Below are 23,399 nucleotides of genomic sequence, written 5' to 3' on the forward strand. Positions count from 1 at the left end.
TTTCAAAATCATGACTTTGAATGTTAGAATTATGACTTAACCTATAAATAAAACATATGAATCCTATAAATATGATTTTAAACTAAAATTTGACTTTAACTCCATAATTACGATTTTAAAAACCAATCTCAGACAATTTAAAATCCTATTTTTTTGTACATCTTATACTTATCTCAAAACTCTGTTTACTTTGTGTACTAATAACGACTTTAAATGAATATACATTACTGTGATTTACTATGTGACTTTTTTGTGTAGCAGAAACTTGATTTTATTTTCGACATAAGTCTAATTTTACTTTGAAAGGACTTTCCGGAAGCGACTTATCTCACGTGCCCTAGCTTACCGCCGTAATGGCAGCTCGCCTGCTGTGTCATTTACAACAGACCGAAGCCGCTCCTCTTCGTTGGGCGGTTCCAGACTGAAAGACGTTTTTCTGAAGAAAGCCACCAACAAAACTATCAGCGCGGACACAATCATGGCGTCCACCGACAACTTACGGTGAAAGTCCGAGCCACGAAGGAGACGCAGTCAGCAAACTTTCACAGGAGTCCCATTTTCCTCTCGCAGTGGCTTTTATTTATTTATTTTCCTTCTGCGCGTCGTCCTCGTTGGCTCAGGCGGAATACAGAAAGCGGTAAAACAAGTTGCCTACATGTCAACATTGCCTCTCGCTGCGGCGTAAACAGCTGGTAAGTGTGCACGTTTTTGTTCCACGAAGATAAAGCAGGACTAAACGGTGTTTGTGTTGGAAAATAATAAAAATGAAAGTGATCAAAGTAATTAAAGGATCATGCATGATAACCCGCTGGAAAGTGTTGGTAGTGCTGGCTGCACTGGTGAAGAGACGGAGCCACGTCTCAGATCGCCGGAGCAAAATGCTTGTGTGTGTGTGTGTGTGTGTGTGTGTGTGTGTGTGTGTGTGTGTGTTTGTGTGTGTGTGTGTGTGTGTGTTTCCCGCATTGAGGTTGCCCTAGTTAGGGTTTGGATGCAACAGTTTGGAAGACAACACTCTTCTCCTCCTCCTCCCCCTCTTTGGGCCCTCCTAGACGCCACACTCAACTCCCCTGAAGCCCGACTAACCTCCGCAGGTGCCTGCTGCAGCCCCGAACTTCCGGCTTGAATTGAAATAAACACCAATTATGTCAGGGTCGCTGTGCTGCAGTTTACAACTATAGTTGTTATGAGGAACTGTTAACCCGACTTCCCTTTGAGCATGTGGTGTGCATCAATTTTCACCCACACTGCTCTGTTATCATTCTAGCTCGCCTAATTGATCGAACAACCGATTGGGCAAACTAATCAGTTAGTTGACAAATTAGGCCGACCCCAGATTTTAACTAATTGGCATCAAGCACTTTTACAGTGCATGAATCAGATGATTCTTTCACCTGATCAAAATAAACTTGTGGCTTTGAAGTTGCAGTGAAGCAGTGTTTAGCTTAGTGTAAAAATATCCACTTTTTGAGCAAATGGTTGATTTTGATTGTTTCTTGGCTTTTCATAAACTTTTTCAAGTCACTTGAGCAGAGGTGCACAGTGTTGAGTTAAAAAAAGTACTTACAAACATGAAAGATTGTCTCAAAAGCTGTTATCGACTCTTGGGGTGATTGCAAACAGTGTTTACTGGGAAGAATGTCATGAAAATTTTGTAAGAAATCCCAATTTCCTCACTTGATTTTCAAGGTCTAGCCGGAATTTAAAAAATGTTTTGAACAAATTAGCAAAACAAATTTCTTCTAAATAGTTGCAGAGTCGCTTCAGGCATGGGGAACCTCTCTATTTGTTTCAAAGTTAGCAAGTGTGAGAAATGTCATGCTACTTTAGGAGGGGTTTGCGAACATATTACTAGGAAATGAAGATACAATGAACACATTTTGGCTTAATGTAGATGAAAACATTAGCAGTTTGTTTGCAATTATGTCATGCTGCATGTGACCTGGCCTTTGCAAATGGTTCTTAAGCACCAACTGAGCTGTTTGCTGCTTTAAACTGGCCAGAGATTATTTCCTTGGGTAATCTTAGATTGAGCAGGTGTGAAAGTCTATCAGAAACCAGGTGTGGACAAAAAAAGCTAACCGTGATTCCCTTGAAAATACAGGTCTCTATTGGCTTTCAAGGGAAACGTTGGTGTACAGTGTGAAAGGAGAACTGGACCACCCAGCAAACCAACGAGAGGAAGAAGTGACATTGTGCCAAACTGTTTAAGTTGTAGGAAAAATCAGCCAACAGTGCTAATCCAGAGAAACAGAGGTCTGATGAAGGTGGAAAATATGTCTTGGACAGATCCAAATTAGTGAAGAGGGGCAGTCACAAAACACCCTTCCTGGCTCTTTTCCACTAGCACTTAGTCATCTCGGTTTTACTTTGGGGATGCGGATCCAAGCAAACCGTTCCGAGCTGAAACCATGGCAACAGAAGACTATCTCTCGCTGATTGGCTTAGGGTTAGAGTCACTTACGCTCTACTGTACTTTAGGGCTGCTCGATTAAGGCAGAAATGATAATCACGATTATTTCGACTGAAATTGAGATCTTGATTTAGACAAATTTTAAATTATAGTTGATTGTATTTATTTATTTGGTCATAACATTGCACAGGGCACAGTCAGGACCAAAATAAATAAGAAAAATAAACAAGATCATCACAAAACCAACTACTCCTCCTCCTGCTCATAGTTTATGACCCAAAGGCTATAGGCTGAGGCTTAACTCATTTAAGCGTACCCAATACAGACCCAAATACCCAACCGATATCTTGTAAATACTGACAGCAAGACTTATACAGTTCATTTATATTATAAAATAAACAAAACATATATGTTTCAGTGAAGTTAATAAAATGTTGCATAATGATTATTTAGTCCTCCTGTCCAGCGGTGCAATAGGAGTGTATAGTAGCAACGTGTTGCTCAGAGATGAATTATTATTCCCCATTTCACAGCAACCAGGGGCAAGGTGTGTGTGTGTTTGTGTAGTGATGTGTTCAGGAGCCTGCGGGTACATTGTGTATCACTCACTCCGGTTAATCCAAGAAGAAATCAGCTCTGAGAGCCATTTCTTTTGCGACCAACCTTCATCATTTCCCTTCCTAATGTCCGGAAGGATGGTTTGGCGTGCAGGTTGAGTGTTTAGCTAACCTGCAGGGAATGTCGACGACAGTTATCCAGAAAGTAGCTTAGGGTTACCAGTAGGGATGGGTACCTTTGACATTTGAATCGATTTGGTACTAATTCCCAGTACCTAGGAATCGATACCGGTACTTAACGGTAGCAATTTTCGATACTTTTGAGTGTTTAATATTTTTATTTTCTTTTATAATTAAATATATATTTTTCTCAATATAGAACAATATTTGATAAATATCACGATAAATAACATACAGCTGTTTGTATTTTAACATCGTCCTTGTAGTTTTATAAGCTGATAATTAAACTGAAGCAAACATCTTTACTGTGAACTAAATTTACTGTGTATCTTCATTCCTTTTACCGTCCTTTTTCAATTGAATTTTCCTACTGGGAAGTTAGAATTTCCGAGGAGAAAGCGAACGCACCATTAGCTGATAACAGTGGTGGCAATGGAAGCTAACATATCAAGCTAACGTTATCTTAAACAGTTTATCTAACTGCTGGAGCAGATTAAAACGATGATGCCTCACACTTAAATCGTTGTCGCTGGTTTCATCTTCACCCAATCACCCGTCGCATTTAGTAAAGTGAAGCCAAACTTTAAAGCGCGTTCATGTTCTTCTAGTCGGAAATTTGGAATTCCGAGGAGAAAGCGAACGCAGCATTAGCGAAACGGAAGCTAACATATCAAGCTAACGTTATCTTAAACATTTTATTTACCTACCGGAGCAGATTAAGATGAGGATGTCTCACTTAAGCCCTTTTCAGACTGACATTCTGGAACATTTGCGGACAATTCAATCCGGTTTTTAATCAGAACTGTGTTTTCAGACACACCACTTTTGTACCGGAACTTGTCCTTTCGGCTGCGTTCACACAGCAGGGAAAAGTTCCAGATGTCTGACGGCGGCGGGGGGTGGGGTGGGGGGGAGAATCAGACTCATGTTAAGAAGAAGAAGAAGAAGAAAATATCATTTCTATAGCGCCTTTCAAGATAAAAATCACGAGGCGCTTAAGCATAATTCTGCGCACACGAAGATGCATAAGAGACCTGGATGATGAAGCTCAATGGTTAAAGGAATCACTGAAGCGGTGTGAAGCGCTCCGTCGCTCGTCTAGACGGTACCGTAGGAGGCGAGCTGCCGTGGTTCGCTGCATGCTACAGCAGCGGGCTATATAGGTGCGCACAGCGTCCCCCGGTCCCCTCCCCCTTGTCCGGAACTTTACCTCACCAGTCTGAAGCAGCCAACCTGTCCGTAACAAGTCCGGACCTGTTACTAGGGGCTTCGTCCGGATAAATTCCGGAACACGTTATCCGGATGTTTGTATTCAGACAGAAAGGTCTTACGGACAGATTCCGGAACATTTCCGTTTTTCATGGCCTGTCTGAAGGGGGCTTTGGATTGTTGTCACTGGTTTCATCATCACCCAGTTACCCATCACATTTAGTGAAGTGGACCCAAGCTTTAGCGTGCGTTCTTTCTACCGACATAACACTCTTGCGCATGCGCAGCTGTCTTGGCAAGTTCTCGTTATGAAGGACGGGTACCGAAACGAGGCACCGTTTCAAATGACGTGAATCGGTGCTCAGTCGGTACTATGGAATTCGGGCGGTACCCATCCCTAGTTACCAGAGATGTTACTAGGTAGTTTTCTAGGTACTTTTAGGATTTAAAAAGTCAAGAAGGGGGTCTGAAAAGCTGTTAGAAATAGCGACAAAGCTGCTAAGTGGGCAACACTGTGGGAGGTGCGCTTGATATGTAACTGGAATCAGCGGAAGAGGGAGGAGCAAATAATTGGCTCGCTTTGTTTTAATAATCGTTCAGAACTCAGATCGTAATTGTGATTAAAAAGCGATTAATTTAGCAGCCCTACTTTTACTTCTACCTTGCTGTCCACAGCCTTTTCCGGCTCTCTACTTTTTGGACTCTGACAAAAATCGCTGCCACGTTCTCCGTTGTTGCGTTGTTTTGTTTTTGTGCTGTGTACAGATTGTCTCATGCTAATCTTCAGACTGTTATGATGAACTGTGTAGAGCAGAGCCCTGATGAGTAGGCCCTAGTGTAAAGGGGGCTTAAAGGTGTGTTTCCATAGTGAGACCTTTCTGCAGTACTACTAAATCATCAGCATTAGTTTCAGCACCGGTTGGTTGTGTTTCCACTAAAGGAGTTTTCCCAGGAGCACTACTCAGTCGAAAACAGCTCAGTACAGCGTAGTTCGAGTCAGCTCGTGATGTGACATTCACAAACGAATCGAGTCTTTTAAACGGGTTTTCAAAGTGAATGATGAGAGCTGAGTCCCTGCAGAGAGCCGTTCATCTTAACAAACCTCCCTGGAAGTCGGTCAAACTCACCCACTCAAACCCCACCCACTGCTGTGACGGACGTAGGAGGAACCATAGATATGTATATAAACACGTGCTTATATACATATCTATGGGAGGAACGCTAACCAACCCTGTGCGCCCTCACGGACACTGCAGGAAAACGTTGATCTTGATACCCCCCTCTTGGCTTCACTTCGTTCAAAGGACGTTTTGAACAGCTCTTTCAGGTAAACGACCGACTAATGAACGGCTCCCATGAAAGAGCCATAAATCCCATCACTAGAGTCGGCCCATCTGAGTGTAGTTTTGTTCCCATGACAGAAAGTGGGTGTGCCCCTCCAGGGGTGGACATTAACTTCAAAACCAACCGGCCAGCCGGGCCGGTAACTCTGAATATTTACCGGCCCCGCCAAGAATCTACCGGCCCCGCTGGTCAGCTGCCAAAACGAGTCAAAATAACAACTGAACCATTTTAAATGTAATAAACCTTTATTTTGTACACATTCACAAACATAATAACGTATTCAAGTTTGAATTTGTTTGTTCCCTCAACAAAACACGATTTTGTCATTGCATACTTCCGGCATACAACGAAGTACATCACCAACTCCGCTTTGCTGTACTCGAGCCATTGACTGTGTTCCAGATGAGCCAGTTCTGCGCAGATTAGACCAGCGGTGATCGGCGAGCAGTGCATGCCGGTTAGATTTGTGTCCGACTTGACGCCGACTTGCTCTGACGTCATGCATACGTAGGCAACGATAACCTCATGAGATCAAGGCGGCCGCAGATTTTGGAGCAAGGTGCTGCAGTTGCTCTCCCTCGGCTGCAAAACCTAGGGGATGACAGGAAACGCCTGGCTCTCACCTGATCTAAGATCAGATCCAAACATCCGGTGGTAGAACATGAAATGTTAGTTGGTCACATGTATTCTGTATATCATGTTACGTTGATGATGACAACTATATAGGCCATAAAGAGAAATGTGTTTTGTTTTCTTTTGTCACGTTTCCTATGAGCACACTGAAGCTACAGCTGATAACCTTTACTTATTATTACAGTCATGTCTTCATATACAATATATGATATCCACAAGCACGTGAGGATGTGTTTCAGCTGCTAACAGGCACCAGAATTAAAATTGAACAAGTGTGAATGCTAACGCGATATCTTCAGCCATCGTCACCCCCGAGCTACACGTGTAGGGAAATCCAAGAGATTCAACTGGCAGAAACAACTGGTTCACAGCATAGTCTCTCTCTCTCTGTCTCTCTGTCTCTCTCTCTCTCTCTCTCTCTCTCTCTCTCTCTCTCTCTCTCTCTCTCTCTCTCTCTCTCTCTCTCTCTCTCTCTCTCTCTGTCTCTGTCTCTCTCTGTCTCTCTCTCTCTCTCTCTGTCTCTCTCTGTCTCTCTCTCTCTCTCTCTCTCTCTCTCTCTCTCTCTCTCTGTCTCTGTCTCTGTCTCTGTCTCTCTCTCTGTCTCTCTCTGTCTCTCTCTCTCTCTCTCTCTCTCTCTCTCTCTGTCTCTGTCTCTGTCTCTCTCTCTCTCTCTGTCTCTGTCTCTCTGTCTCTGTCTCTCTCTCTCTGTCTCTCTCACACACACACACACACGTACACACGCACACACACGTAGAGGAAAAGAGCTGAGAAAAGGCAGAGAGGAAATGGAGGACACCAAGTAGTTAAAAGAAAACTATAGCTGAGCCGAGGCGCGCCTCGACACGGGCGCGTCTGATCTAAAATGAGGAGCGGCGAGCAGCGGCCGAATTCCGTGAGCGATTCGCTTCTCGGCGCTTTGGGCGCTTCCACGGCCGGTGTGTCCCCGGTGTTAAACGCCGGCTTTCAGCCACTCCCCCTGCTGCTCTCGTCTGTTTCCCAGGCGAGGCGCTGCTCAACTCGAACCATTTTCTGCACCTCCCGTCTTCTTTAAACCGCCAAGAATCATTCCACCTACGCACACGCCTCTGCTTCATACCGTTTCGAACTGTCTCGCTTCTCCTCACCAGTTTTAAAGCGTTTTGCCGGAGATTTCATCAAGAAATCCCATCCCTGTGGTGGCGCGATCTCCCTGCGTGCTTGTGTGTTTCTAGCGTGGTTCCACTTCGTCTTTAATAGTGAACTTATAGTTCACGTGACTATAACTAGATGAATCGTACAAGTGCAGTACGTGGCTAGAGGCGCGCAGGTTCACGCGCGCGAAACGAAAACTGCGGCTTCCTACAGGGCGGGGTCATGATGCAGGTGAAAGCCGGTGTGTAAATGACAAATAAGGCTTGGGCGCCACCCGGGCGGTAAGTCGTCAAGTATTTACCGCCCGACGAGAAAATTTAGCGCCATTGGCGCTCGGGCGCTTTAAAGGTCCACCCCTGCCCTCATAGGTGCGGGGAGAGGGGGGTGTGCTACAGTTGCGAGGGTAGGAGTGGGTGATGCACGATTTATACTCATGGCAAAATAGTATGAGGGGATCAGTAAACAGTGTAAGGTAACTTGTATGCTCCATAGAAACACACCTCAGCTGAAAAATGGTGGTGTTGCAGTTTTATGGCTTTTTGTCAGAACCTGAACCAGGAAATGGCTGCAGGCAGTGAAGCAGAAGGCAAAAAACTATGGAGAAACCAGTGACGCCGCCCCCTAGCCAATCAGTGGCAAGAATCACTATGCCGGCCTGACTCAGCCTTGCCAGGTACCTCAAAGCAGCAGGGACTAAAAATAGGGAAGAAAGTAGAGAGAAATCCCTGAACGGTGCCCGTGGAAACAGTGGTGGGGCCCAGCTGCACCGCTCTGAGTTGCTCTGAGTAGTCCTCCTGGAAAAACACTTTAAGGTTGGGGCTAGATGAATCTATCGATAGATCAGGAAGTTGTTAAGGTGAGGTGTTCCCGTTTGTCAGACGGTTGCTGAATCATTTTCATTTTTGGACATTCCTAAGGGAAGGGCTGTTGGGAATGCTGGGAGACTGAACCGGTCACAGATGCTGAGTCCCCCCCCCCCCCTTTACACACACACACACACACACACACACACACACACACACACACACACACACACACACACACACACACACACACACACACACACACACACACACACAGAAATATATGGGGGCTGAAAGGTGGTGAAAGAGACCAAAGACTGCAAACGGGATAAGATGGAAGCTTCAGACATGCCAATCCCATCAACGGCAGGATGTTTGTGAATAAAGCATCAGAAACAAATGATCAGCAACATTAACAGAATTTTTTAGTTTAAAAAAACATTTTAAATGCAGTTAGTTTATACACGCCTGCACAAGACCTTTCACTCTGGATGTTTTTCTCGGTGGTGCATGCACGTATGGATTCATGTATTAGCATGCAGCGGGCTTTAGTTTTGCTCTGGCAAATTAAAACCTGTAAGCTCGATGTATTCGGACCAGACTGTACAGTTCAGTTCTGATGAGTTGTTAAGTTGGTGGAAAAGACAGATTGTGCACATAAATGTGGGTTGGCAACCTTTATACAAGGTGCCTCTTTTCCTTGTGTGAGATGAGGACAACTCTTTCAAGCTCAAACCCAAGGTGCTCACATATCTGCGCCTCAGCACTTGAGACTTTGCCAGCCAGAACCGTCAAGGGCAGGAGCATTCTGCCTCTTTTATCTCCCATTGTGGTTTTGGTGACTCATGGTGTGCGTGTGTGTCTGGCGTTTCTGTTCATGTTTCTGCAGAGTGTGGCACTTCCTCATGCACGAAAGGCCTTTGTACTGTTTCAGCGTGGTGCTGCACAGCTGCCTGACATGGCTGTGTAAATGTGTCTGACAGAATTCAGAGTCATTGCCACGTGGAAACACACAGCGGTAAATTCGCTCTTGACCTTAGCTCGGCCCTACGGGAGCGGGGAAAGCGTTTCCTCCTCCGTACCGCTACAGGGTGCAGGATAAACCAGCGTTTGGCTGCTCAGTCGCTTTGTGTACATTGAATTTGCACTTTGTCCTAAACCTCCATCAGCTGACTAATGAAGTGGGCTGACCGAAGGAGCGGCGAAAGCCCGTTGAAGGACTCACTAGTTGCCGAGGCATAAGTCAAATGGGGTTTTTGATGAATGTGAGAAATGTCCACGCTTATTCTGGAGGAGGTAACGGGAGGAGTGTTTCTAATTGAGCTACAACACTGACACCGTGTGCAGCCACTACTCAGATAAAAAGGAAAATTGGCTTTCAGGTACTCATTCTACCTCTGACAGATAACAGAACTGCTCTTATCTGCATTTCCAACGCTGTGAGATGTTATGCTTCAACGGCCACTGAGCTGGAGCAGGGTTGTGGAGCCAGGAGGAACTCATTCAGTAAAAACACAGAAAGGAAATATTGCACTATATAGCCCAATGAAAGTACATATTTACTTTGTGTGATGTAAGATTTTCATAACTGATTGTTAGGAGGCTGTTGGCACACATGTGGGCCGACTTTTGGACAACATGGTGCAATAGTGGTTAGACATTATTCCCTTTCACCATTATTTACCCCACACCTTAGACTGTTGTTTCAGATCCATATTCGTCCATCTCAACGACTCGCATTCTTAGCTTACTGTTAGCTACGTTTGATCCCCTCTGGCCAAAGGAGAGGGAGAGGGTAACTATAGCTTGGATCTTTTCTCAACACAAAATGTTCTTGGTGTAAAACCTTTCCCTGAAAGGCCCGGGGCAAAATGCCTTCCTACTGTAGGAATCCTTGGATTCCTTTTTCTATCGAGTCAGGTAAAAGTGAGGAAGCTGTCTTTAATATAAAAAGCTTATTGTTTTCATTGATAAACTCTTGATTATTGAATGATGTTACCAGTGAGACGTCCTCACATGTAAGTCCTTTCATCTTGGCTTTGGATTGGCTAGAGTTTGCTGTGTTGTTGTTTGAAGACAACAGTGTCTTGGTCATCTGGGTAGACTCTGTGTTCTGTAAGAACAAACAAGTCTGCAGATCATTAACTCAGATCTTTTATTTTATTTATTTTTCCCAACTTGTGAATTTGTGCTGATTTCTTTGGACATGCTGTATTCCATGAAGGTTGCAGAGATGAATTTAGGGTGAAAACTGGCCTCGTGGCTTGATTAATTTTCTGGCTTTTTATTCAATTCATAAAACGAAAATGTAAGTAATTCTTTCCATCTCCTTTAAGCCCCATGAGATGTCTAAGCTGCAGCTGTTACACACCTGCTTAGACTCTATCAAAACCTGGATGGCTGGGAGCTTTCTTCAGCTGAATGCAGATAAGACTGAGATCCTCATCTGTGCCCCAGACAAGCTGGTTCCCAAAGTCAGAGACTCTCTTGGTCAGCTTGCTTCTCACACCAAACCTTCTTTCAGGAATCTTGGCGTGACCTTTGACCCAGCTCTCACCCTGGATTCTCATGTCAGTTCTCTTGTTCGCTCTTCCTTCTTCCATCTCAGGAACATTGCTAAGCTGAGTCCCATTCTGTCCCGCTCTGAACTTGAGACAGTTATCCACACCTTCATCTCCTCACGCTTAGACTACTGTAACTCTCTTTTCACGTGTCTGAGCAGAACCTCCCTGAACCGTCTACAGGTGGTTCAGAGTGCCTGTGCTCGGCTTCTGACCAAGTCCTCCAAACACACCCACATCACCCCGCTTCTCCTCCAGCTTCACTGGCTGCCAGTCAACTTCAGGGTTCATTTCAAGATCCTGGTTCTGGTCTATAGGGCCTTACATGGACAAGCACCATCTTACATTGGTGATCTTCTCAGTCCCTACACCCCCAGCAGGTCCCTGAGGTCCAGTGATCAAAGCCTACTGGTTGTGCAGCACCAGGCTAAAGACCAAAGGTGACAGATCATTTGCTGCGGTGGCCCCCAGACTCTGGAACTCTCTCCCCCTGAGCCTGAGATCAGTGGACTCAGTGAACTCCTTTAAAAAGCAGCTGAAGACTCACTTGTTCAAGCTGGCTTTTGTGTGACCTTCTTCACCACTCTCTCTTTATTCTGCTCTCCCCACCTATTCTGCCTTCCTCAGGATCCACTAATTTCCCTCTTTCCTATTCACTCTTTCTTTACATTATTTAATCACAATTGTCTATTTTTTGCTCATTTTAAATATATTTTTAACCATTTTATAAATTCTTTTTTTTTATTTTTACATTTTTTGTTTTTGTGAAGCGCCTCATGATTTTTATCTTGAGGCACTATAGAAATGATATTTTCTTCTTTTTTCTTCTAATTCCTACTCTTACTCAGCCAACTCGTCACAGTAGCATTAGCACAGCATTCCTAATGTAGAACCGCCTCATTTTCTTTTTCATGAATGGTTTCCAGCCATTGAACATGATGTGATAATTAGAGATGTCCCGATACAACCTTTTCACTTTCGATACGATACAGATATTGCAGCCTTCAGTATTGACTGATTCCGATATCAATCTGATACGATATCAGCACAAATCATACATACTTTTACCTATTTTTTAGTGTGGAATGTATGAAAGGCTTGATCAAGGGATATTACTCAATCGGGGAACTTGAGCCAATAACAGTAAGTATGAAAAAAATGACAATTTTTTCTTAACTATTGGTTGTAAAAATGGGAACCTTAACGGACTGCTTATATCGGATTTGTGATGCCGCCGATATAATCCCATACACTGCTTTTGGGCCAATATCGAATTACTTCCGATGTCGATATCGGAACGGGACATCCCTAGTGATAATTTCCTAATTGTGCAACTGTTTTGTTCTCACAAGGCCAGAAAATCGTCAATTAACAACATTAAAGTACAGTTTGAATTTACAGTGCAAGCTCTTGTTGTTCTGTTGCTTCACATTTGGGTAGGAATCAGCAAGAATGGGAGGAGATGGTACCATAAATATATCACAATACAATGGAGACGATATGATATATTGTGATACTAAAAGCTAAATATTATTTGCAGTTTTTAAGACTAAAAGTAATTTTAAAACTCAAGGCTGATGCAAGTCTCATCCAGTATTTTTCTTGTTTTTCCGTTAGAATGAAAGCGGTAAAAAACTGCTGCCACCTAGCAGTTGGGGTTTGAATTGCACCTCACAAAGAAAAACAGTAAATATTTACACTTGAAAGCTCTCTATAAAAATCTGACCCACTGCTTTTGAAAATTGATTCAGTATCATTACGGAAAATATTGTAATTTTTCAGAATAAGAATATTTCCTTACATCCCTACATTTCAGATACAAATACAATCTTACCTGCCATAGTTGTTATTAAAATGTATTTCCAAAGATGAGCTAAATTTGTTACTGCTGCCTGTTTTCTACAAACATGAGTCACAAGGTCAGCTGAGCTGTTTGACTCAAGTACGTTTTTGGAGATTTAAACCTTCCCTATGAATTTGAGTGCCCAGTTTCATCTTAATTTGTTAGCTTTCATGGTTGCGTTGCTGCTAATAAAGTGTAGATTAGTCAGCCTTGTATCTGTAGACATGTTAACCTCAGATGGTCAGTGATCTTGTGATCCAGGTGAAACCTTGTAAGTAACCCTCCTCTGGCCTGTTCTGTGGTGTGCCGGTTGATTAGTGTGTCTAGCTGCTTCTGAGTTTGCCTTCCCCTCCCCTCCGCTCGGCTTGCAGTGGAAAGAATGCTCTCTGTCCGCCGGGCTGTCACGCTCCAGGAAGGAGGCAGTCTTATGACACTTTTACCTCGTCTGGCCTCACTGCTCCGAACTGCAGCTCATCGTCTAACCAATCTGTCTCTCAGCCTCAAAGCAAGCTAGAAAATATCTTTGTTTAGACTTTTTGTCATGTTGTGTGTTAAGCTAAGCGTACACAGAGGCATCAGATGTGTTTCACATGAATCAGCAACCAGCTAAAGCGTGTCACTTCAAATAAACACACCTCTTTCCTAAATCGTATGCTCATGCTATAACAACAGCCCTCAAAGTGGCACATATTTCAACTACGTCTCCAGTGATTGCCTCTTGGCACCACAGGTGTGTGTTTAATGACATCTTGGCAAACTTTAAATGGACACTAGTTGTTGTTGCATTGCATTTGGACTGAGAACGATGTTGAGAGAAGTTAGAGGAGAGCAGCAGACTTTACTGAGGATTCTCGAATATTTGTCATACAGCCGAAATATTTGAAAAGTCAGTTCATGAGCTTTCCATGATTTTTTAAAAATCTAACTTCTACTTTTCTTCATGGTAGCTTGTCCAAACTGTTCTCTGCTTAAAGCAGCAATTCAAAGAAATGTTTTCCCCTGCAGCTCACCAAAATAAAACTGGCTTAGAGTCTGTTACAGGACCTCTTCACAAGACACCATTTATAAGTTTTGATAAATGTCTACAGAAGAGGATTAGGGCCACTAAAACACTTTTTAATGATAAGGTAAAGATCAAAGTCAATAATCTCGTTTTGTCCCCTTCTGTTACTATGAGATTTTTGTGTCATATTTGGAAAAAATTGCATTTTTGTATCAAGTTTTAAGATAAAAAAACAAAACGTTTTCTAAAAAAAGTATAGATATTTTTCAATGGGATGTTGGCATTTGTAGAAATCTTTGTAAAAAAATAAATTGATAGAAAAATACTACTGATACTTATCGTGTCATTTTGTTATGGACCAAACTGAAAAGCAGTTTAAACTTTTATATTCTGTATTTAATTAGAAAGACGATTTAGTTTATTATTACTTGTAGCCAAAGTTATTACGTTCTTAAGCGCTGAGGTTTTCAGACCTCTGGTCTAATGGGCTCGACACACGGGAGGCAACATCGCCTCTCCTCCATTCATTTTCAATGAGACATGCGCGACAAAGCGATAATCGGGGGTCTCTCTCCTACTAAGCAAAACGCGAAAAACGTGCGTGTGAAATTTTGCACTCGTGCACGTGCCGTGCATGGACGACCCAGCGACGCGATCTCAGAAAGTTGAAACATTTTCAACTTTTCATCGCTGTCGCTCGGACGAGGACCAATCAACGGAGGTTTCATTCGCTGACCAATGAGCGGACAGGATGCTCCGTACATTTCCGAGCAAACATGAAGGAGAAGTTGATTATTATTATGTTTTATATAGTAAAATCAGAAGTAAGATTTCACATAACTCTAGCAGCACCTTGTGAAACATCATATCTACCACTTTATTAACTCTGAACCGCTTAAATAACCTTAATTCCCTCCAACGTGACACAGCCAAGCAAAACAATGGAAGTTTCGATTTCGCCATGGAACAGAACGCATAGACGGCTTTGCCGCTGGCCGCTGCCGCGGATCGCCTCCCGTGTGACAGGTAATAAAAGCGACAGCGACAAATTTCGCTGATCGCGGTCGTTTGTCGCCTCCCGTGTGTCGAGCCCATAAAGGATCTTGAAGCAAAATAGGGCTGCAACGATTTGTCGATGTTGTCGACAAATATCGACAATAGAAATAGTCGACAATGAATTTCATTGTTGACGTTGTCGCCAGACAGGTTTTTTCCGGCCGAGTGAGGCATCTCACTTCATTACGATCTCTGCCAAGAGTCGCACATGCGCAATAGCTTCTCTGCTGAGTGCCAACTAACAGAAATGGTGGCGTCCAACACAGCAGCTACGCATACCAGAACATCAAAAGTTTGGGAGCATTCTAGCCTGGATTCGGCGAATAAAAAGATTACCTGCTTTATTTGTGAAGCAATCCTTGCGTATCACGGCCGCACCTCGGTGATGCATGAACACTTAAAGGGACTTTTCGGACTTTTGAATTTTTATGCTCGCGATTGCCCCCTCAGGCCAAAAGCGTAACGGCAGCTGCAATAGTAGGCTCGTGCACGAGGTGCGCATGCTGTACGTACACACTCCTTAACGAAAATAACAGCTGAGACATTCCCGTGTGTGTGTGGCCCGGAGGACAGAGGACAGGAGAACGCGCAGCTAATTAATTAAAAAATTTGGTTCTGTACCTTTCTCTTTAGCACAGCCGACAACGGTATATGATGGGTCAGTCCTCATGCATGCTCAGATAAAATTCCCTTCCCTTGCTTGAAAAATTGTTCCAAAATAAAAGTTGAACCCACATCTTTTTTATCTGTGAATTCAATGCCGTTCGACGAGTCTCAAATAAAAATTTGGGCATCTTACTGTAAAAAAAATATACCATTAATGTAAAAAATAAACTGTAAATAAACTAAACTATATTCACACCCAGAGTTGAACCCAAGTCTTCTGCATGAGAGTCAGACATTTTACAAGGTGAGCTACACACCAGTAACATTCAAAGTATCTGTAACTTTTATATCCTTGTTGACAGCTGAAAAAATGTCAAACCAAAGAACGGTTCAGAGCAAAAATGGCCATTTTGTTGCTAATTTGCAGGAAATATCTAATAGAAAGTCCTACAGAAAGTAGCCAAGTGTCCTCAGAAATGTAGCTAGGTTCATCGCTAGGCGTTAGGAACAGCGACAAAGTCGCTGAGTTGGCACTACCTCACTCTCTGCTGCTAAAGCTATGGATAGCAAATGCTACGGGCTATTCCTGAGCGTGAACGCGCATGAAGCAGCCTGCTCGACCCGAGCATCTCTCTTTTTCTGTGATTTTACAGAAAAACAGGCAATCACAGTAAAAATGCCAGGGCTCATTCTACAGGACCAGGGCATTGCAGGAGAATGTATGAAGAAGAAAGTAATTATTTCTATACATGTTTTGGCTGTTAAACTTCCTTATAGTCCCTTTAACGAGAAAGCACGTCGGACAGTTGAATGAAACAGAGTCTGACTCACCTCGGTAAGATTTAAATAACACGAAAGCCAATATGTTTTGTTTTGGATGTACATATTTTAAACGTATTTTCACTTTTGAAAAGAGAGATTTAATGTTATGCCCGACTGTGCCTGACAAAAGTATTTTAATTTTATTTATGCATTTATGTCTATACTAACTGAGCACTGTGCCTAATTGGTGTTAGACAGGGCATTTTTATTTACTTTTAGTATGAATTGGCCTATCGGCAGCAAAGTTCAATAAAATATGCATTTCCATTGATGTACTCATCTTTCTTGTGTTTATTATCATTTTTCACATGATTAAAGCAATCTCATGCTAAATTTAAGAAAATTTTAATAATTATCCGATTAGTCGACTAATCGTTTCAATAGTCCGTGAGTAGTCGACTATTAAAATAGTCGTTAGTTGGAGCCCTAAAGCAGAACAAACTTTATTTGCTGTCTCTGTTATTATTCAAACTTGGAAAAGTTGTTGACTGCTCCCTGCAGCCCCTGAATGAAATTAGATTTTATTAACCAATGTATGCATGTTCAAATTAGCCGCCAGCTAGTAAAAATAAAAAGTGCTGATCTTTGTTTTGGCCCTGCCAAGCAAAGATGTTCCTACACAAAGATGTGATAATGTCAGCATATCATACAAGCTTATCTTGAGTTAAAAAGCAGATAGTTTATGAAAGCTCCACCGCTTACACTGTCAGCACAGTCGAAAGTGAAACATAGTTTCAAAATGCAGCTTGTGCAGACAGAAATTAGTGTTTCAACTATAAAGCAGTTGTGAGATCAGCCCATGATGTATTTACAGCAAAGCTCATGTCATACGAGTCGAGTCGTTTGGCAACTTTAGCACCCTCCATTTTTTCAAACCTCCAATCAATGTCCTGTTCAGAAAGTTTTCTGTGGTTGGTCCTTGGGAAGATGGAGATTGTACTAAGTCTGGCCTCCATCGCTGACACCATATTGTGATGACAGGTGGCGGGGAGTGCCACTTTGTTTCTCAGCTCCTCTTAACCTCAGAGCTACAGAGTACCAATTGAAGGCAACACCAGACACACAGTGGCTCAGGTTGAAGGATTCTGGTTGAGAGGCTCTTACAAAAAATAGGATCAGACTTTATTTACTGTTTCATTCAAAATGTGTCTCAGGTTAAAGTGGCGATTTCTTCTCACAAATAAGTACATCTGCTAGTCCTGTTGGGTGATTCAGAACCTTTCATGCATCTAAACTTGTCCTGATATTAAAGGCAGGGCTGCGCAGTATTAAAAAAAATTCACACTACTTTTTTTCTAACCCTGCATTATTTATTGTGATGTATAAAAATATAAGAATTTTCAAAAATGACGTTTTTCTTTCATTTATTTTATTCAAAGTGTAACAATTTTTTTTAACTAAACAAACAAAAGTCGAGTTCGTTTCTGGTGAGAGTTGGACCCCCCTAAGGCGGCCCTTTGTCACAGATTCTGTTCATACTTTTATGGACAGGATTTCTAGGTGCAGCCAAGGTGTTGAGGGATCCGTGTTGGTGACCTGAGGATTGGGTCTCTACTTTTTGCAGATGATGTGGTCCTGTTGGCTTCATCAGCATTCTCAATGCTCTTCTGTAAAATAAACAGTGGTTGTGTTGAGTTTTACATGTGGATCCACAGATTTCTACACAGTAAGTTACATATGGAACAATCAGTGAGTTATTCAATGTCAGCAATCCAGAACTATTCAGGAAAAACTTGACTTTATGTAATACTGCGATGGCTTTGGCAATTTTACCTCAGATATAACCAAAGTGTGACTTCCAGGTGAGAGCTTCATCAAACATGACTAATAAAAATGTGGTTTCTTTTACCCTTTGAATGTCCATCCCATCCATCCATCCATCCATTTTCATCCGCTTATCCGGAGTCGGGTCGCGGGAGCAGTAGCCTAAGTCGAGAGGCCCAGACTTCCCTCTCCCCAGCCACTTGGGCTAGCTCCTCCGGGGGATTCCCAAGGCGTTCCCTGGCCAGGTGAGAGACATAGTCCCTCATCATCTGCAAATTCAGAGACCTGATCCTCAGGCCACCAAAACGGATGCCCTCCACACCTTGGCTGCGCCTCGAAATCCTGTCCGTAAAGGTTATGAACAGAATCGGTGACAAAGGGCAGCCTTGGCGGAGTCCAACTCTCACTGGGAATGAGCCCGACTTGCTGCCGGCAATGCGGACCATGCTCTAACACCGGTCATACAGGGACCTAACAGCCCGTATCAGAGGGCCTGGTACCCCATACTCCCGGAGTACGCCCCACAGGGCCCCCGAGGGACGTGGTCAAACGCCTTCACCTAATCCACAAAACACATGTAGATTGGTTGGGCACATTCCCATGCACCCTCCAGGATCCCACTAAGGGTATAGAGCTGGTCCAGTGTTCCACGGCCAGGACGAAAACCACATTGCTCCTCCTGAATCTGAGGTTCAACAATCCGACGGACCCTCCTCTCCAGAACCCCTGAATAGACCTTACCAGGAAGGCTCAGGAGTGTGATCCCCTTGTAGCTGGAACACACCCTGCGGTCCCCCCTTTTAAATAAGGGAACCACCACCCCGGTCTGCCAGTCCAGTGGGACTGCCCCCGATGTCCACGCAATATTGCAGAGCCGCGTCAGCCAACAAAGCCCCACAACATCCAGTGCCTTAAGGAACTCCGGGCGGATCTAATCCACCCCTGGAGCCTTGCCACAGAGGAGCTTTTTAACCACCTCAGTGACCTCAGCACCAGAGATTTGAGAGGCCAACACAAAGTCCCCAGACTCTGCTTCCTCAATGGAAGACGTGTCGGTGGGATTAATGTTACAGCCTTATATTTTCTGTCATTAAACAATATAAAATTTGTTTTATTATGATTCAATGAAGTTTGTTTTTAATCAAACCACTTTTTAACTTTTATCAGTTCATTGTCACTTGAATAGCACTTTAAAGTAATGCTGCTCTCCTGCCATCATGCTGTCAGTGAACCTGTTGGCATCCTACGTCTTGCAGATGGTAAATGACATTGCTCTGAGTCAAATCATTGTTTTGTTGTTGTTAGTTTTTTGCATGATACTGGAGCTGGGCACTATCGAATATGCATCGTTATTGAAATTTCTAACTCTTATCGAGATATTTTCTCCGATGTCAATGAATTTGATAATAAAAAAATGTAAAAGATGTGTGAAGGTTAGCAACATCAGGGGTGGACATTAACTTCAAAACCAACCGGCCAGCCGGGCCGGTAACTCTGAATATTTACCGGCCCCGCCAAGAATCTACCGGCCCCGCTGGTCAGCTGCCAAAACGAGTCAAAATAACAACTGAACCGTTTTAAATGTAATAAACCTTTATTTTGTACACATTCACAAACATAATAACGTATTCAAGTTTGAATTTGTTTGTTCCCTCAACAACTCGATTTTATCGTCGCATACTTCCGGCATACAACGCAGTACATCACCAACTCCGCTTTGCTGTATTCGAGCCATTGACTGTGTTCGAGATGAGCCAGTTCTGTGCAGATTAGACCAGCGGTGATCGGCGAGCAGTGCATGCCGGTTAGATTCGTGTCTGAATTGACGCCGACTTGCTCTGACGTCATGCATACGTAGGCAACGATAACCTCGTGAGATCAAGGCGGCCGCAGATTTTGGAGCAAGGCGCTGCAGTTGCTCTCCCTCGGCTGCAAAACCTAGGGGATGACGGGAAACACCTGGCTCTCACCTGATCTAAGATCTGATTGGTTCATATTTTGATCCAAACATCCGGTGGTAGAACATGAAATGTTAGTTGTTCACATGTATTCTGTAAATCACGTATAGGCCATAAAGAGAAATGTGTTTTGTTTTCTTTTGTCACGTTTCCTATGAGCACACTGAACCTACAGCTGCTAACCTTTACTTATTATTACAGTCATGATTTCATATACAATATATGATATCCACAATCACGTGAGGATGAGTTTCAGCTGCTAACAGGCACCAGAATTAAAATTGAAAATTGAACAAGTGTGAACGCTAACACCATATCTTCAGCCATCGTCACCCGCGAGCTACACATGCAGGAAAATCCAAGAGATTCAACTGGCAGAAACAACTGGTTCTCTCTCTCTCTCTCTCTCTCTCTCTCTCTCGCTCTTGCTCTCTCTCTCGCTCTCTCTCTCTCACACACACACGTAGAGGAAAAGAGCTGAGAAAACTACAGCTGAGCCGAGGCGCGCCTCGAATGGGGCGCGTCTGATCTGAACTGAGGAGCGGCCGGATTTCGTGAGCAATTCGCTTCTCGGCGCTTCCGCGGCTGGTGTGTCCCGGGCGAAACGCCGGCTTTCAGCCACTCCCCCCGCTGCTTTGTCTTCTCTCGCCTGTTTTCCAGGCGAGGCGCTGCTTAACTCGAACACGGCCATTCTCTGCGCCTCCAGTCTTCTTTAAACCGCCAAGAATCATTCCACCTACGCACACGCTTCTCTGCTTCATACCGTTTTGAACTGTCTCGCTTCTCCTCACCAGTTTTAAAGCGTTTTGCCGGAGATTTCATCAAGAAATCCCATCCCTGTGGTGGCGCGATCTTCCTGCGTGCTTGTGTGTTTTTAGCGTGGTTCCACTTCGTCTTTAATAGTGAACTTATAGTCCACGTGACTATAACTAGAATGTGCAGTACGTGCAAGGGCGTCAGTTTGTTTTCAGAATTGCTGGGGACAATAACCATACACTTGAGTGGGGTTTAAAAATTGCTGGGGACAATAAAGTAGGCTAGCACAGGGGTCGGCGGCTCTGGAACCGCATGCGGCTCTTCCATCCTTCTGATGCGGCTCTCTGTGCTTGTGAAATAATGAATGGATATTTAAATAAAAAGCTTTATATTTTACTGCATTAATTTTACATCTGTAAGCTAATTCTAAATGTAAAGATTGTCTGCGTAAACCTGAACAGTTCCAACCCGGTCTTACTGTGAGACCGGGTTGATGCGTCACGCTTGTGCGTAATCATATCGGCGCTTCTGAGCTGCTTTCTGACCTTCCCCACCTACAAAGTTTAATTACAACAATCAAACGTGACAGAGCCTGGATTTGTATTCTGAATAGTCTAAACATGTTTTAAAAAGAAACATAGGACAAAAGTGGCACCTGCTCAGTAAAACCATCAACAGGGTGAAAAATACCAAAAATTGAAGGCAGACGGGCTACAACTTCTGGATCCATTTTATATAAATCGTTTTATTGATTATCGTCTAATGAAAGATAATTAAGACGTACATGAGCGATCAGGCGCGTTGCAAGCTTTTCAAAAGTGTGGGGGATGTTGTCTGTGCCTAAAATAATTTCATGTTATTCATCTTGTTAGTTTAATTTCCATAATAGTGGAGCAGGTGCGAATTTTAGACGCGTCACACACGTCTCCGTTTCAAACATGTTTAAACTGTTCAGAATACAAATCTAGGCTCTGTCTCGTTAGATTGGTGTAACTAAAGTTTGTACTGAATGAAACTTTACATTAAACCATGTTGAAAAGAAAAGGATCCGATTAAATCATTTCCCCTCATTTACAGTCAGAACAGTGCAGTGCGCGTGTCTCTGGGGTTAATCAAGTTTAACTGTAACATTAATGTGTTACTGGACACGCTGGTCTGGTTGGTTAGACCAGTGTTTGAAGTGGAAAACACACACACACACACACACACACACACACACACCAATTAAAATAATGCTGATAGCGTGGACTAGAAGATAGGTGATGGTTTACGTATTTAAATGATGATCAGGCTGCTGTAAAATGTAATCTCCATCCACATCCAGACACAATTATCCTCTATTCTTTCTCTAGTTGCTCTGCTCTTGTCTGGGCTGACGTCGCTGATGGTGCGCGCGGCACGCCTAGCGGCTGATGCACATTTTACGCATTTGGAGAGGTGGACTGGATGCTTTGCGTTTACTGGAAGTTGGTCCACTTAACGCACGGTTGTAGACTAAATATTAATGACAAATGAATGAAAATTAAATTGTGAGTTTTGACTTCATATTTTAGAAATAAAAATGACGGGGGAAAACATTTATGATGTCTTTTTAAACGAAATTTTCTAGCGCGTCCTGCCTGCTTCACTTAAGTCACTGCTTATTAAGGTCCGTCCAAAATTACCGTGGCCCACCCAAAAATGAAAACCTGGCGCCGCGCCAGTTATAAACCTCTGCAAATTGTTGTTCTTCACTTTATCAAACTCAGACTTTGTACAGCTAAATTCAAGATGTAAAATTATGAATTCAGTCGAGCTCTTCCGTCCCTCCCTCTCCTGCTCTCCTGGAAACCCGACATCGGCTGGGAGGTGAAGAAGGAGATGAGGCAAACAGAGTGAGAGTGCGACGTAAAGAAACCAGACTGGTGTGGAGGTGAGCAAAACAGCTGGAAAAGTGTGGGTGTTGAATCCCCCACGGGTGCGATGCCCCCGGCTGCTGTCACCTGTTGTGAGCAGCGCTCTGCTGTCTGAGGGTAGGCCCCGCCCGCAACGCTGCGGCTGCTGCGGTGTTTTCTTTACCGTGGGAAATGGGTAATAATGGCTCTTTGATGGGAACAGGTTACCGACCCCTGGTATAAGATCTGAGCAGGTAAAACAAAAATCCTCATCAGCAGGCTTTTTTTAAAGTGGGGGGGGGGGACACAGCTGCCGATCACGAATTTTGCCGGGGACATGTCCCCGGCGTCCCCGGTTAAAATGACGCCTATGAGTACGTGCACGAATCGTACAAGTGCAGTACGTGGCTAGAGGCGCGCAGGTTCACGCGCGCGAAACGAAAACGGCAGCTTCCTACAGGGCGGGGCCATGATGCAGGTGAAAGCCGGTGTGTAAATGACAAATAAGGCTTGGGCGCCACCCGGGCGGTAAGTCGTCAAGTATTTACCGCCCGACGAGAAAATTTAGCGCCATTGGCGCTCGGGCGCTTTAAAGGTCCACCCCTGAACATTCATATCCCTTTAAGAAGCTGTACCACCTTGAGTCACATAAAAATGTGACTCGTCATAATACACGTGACAGCCCCATCTAGATGACAACTTTTTTTTCTGCACATACCTGTAGTTATCGTCCATTTATCGTTGTTGAGGTGAAATCCTCAATATATCGTGATATTGATTTTAGGCCATATCACCCAGCCCTACATAATGCAATAATTGTAGCCACAATAAAGTCTTTTGACACGCCACTCGGAAATGCAAATAAATGTCCCAACTCACTGTTCAAAAG

The 23,399-nt window shown here is 43.6% G+C and overlaps 1 protein-coding gene across 1 annotated transcript in view; it reads left to right on the forward strand.

The window, feature by feature from the left end:
• The first annotated feature begins 235 nt into the window (after positions 1 to 235).
• Positions 236 to 23,399, forward strand: part of dennd4c (DENN/MADD domain containing 4C) — a 90,745-nt gene continuing 67,581 nt past the window's right edge. The window contains exon 1 of the mRNA XM_070542191.1: positions 236 to 692. The gene's annotated coding sequence lies outside the window, so the exon portion shown is untranslated. The remainder of the gene's footprint in view (positions 693 to 23,399) is intronic.

The sequence above is a fragment of the Nothobranchius furzeri genome, chromosome 2, assembly GCF_043380555.1.
Source record: "Nothobranchius furzeri strain GRZ-AD chromosome 2, NfurGRZ-RIMD1, whole genome shotgun sequence".
Classification (NCBI taxonomy): domain Eukaryota; kingdom Metazoa; phylum Chordata; class Actinopteri; order Cyprinodontiformes; family Nothobranchiidae; genus Nothobranchius; species Nothobranchius furzeri.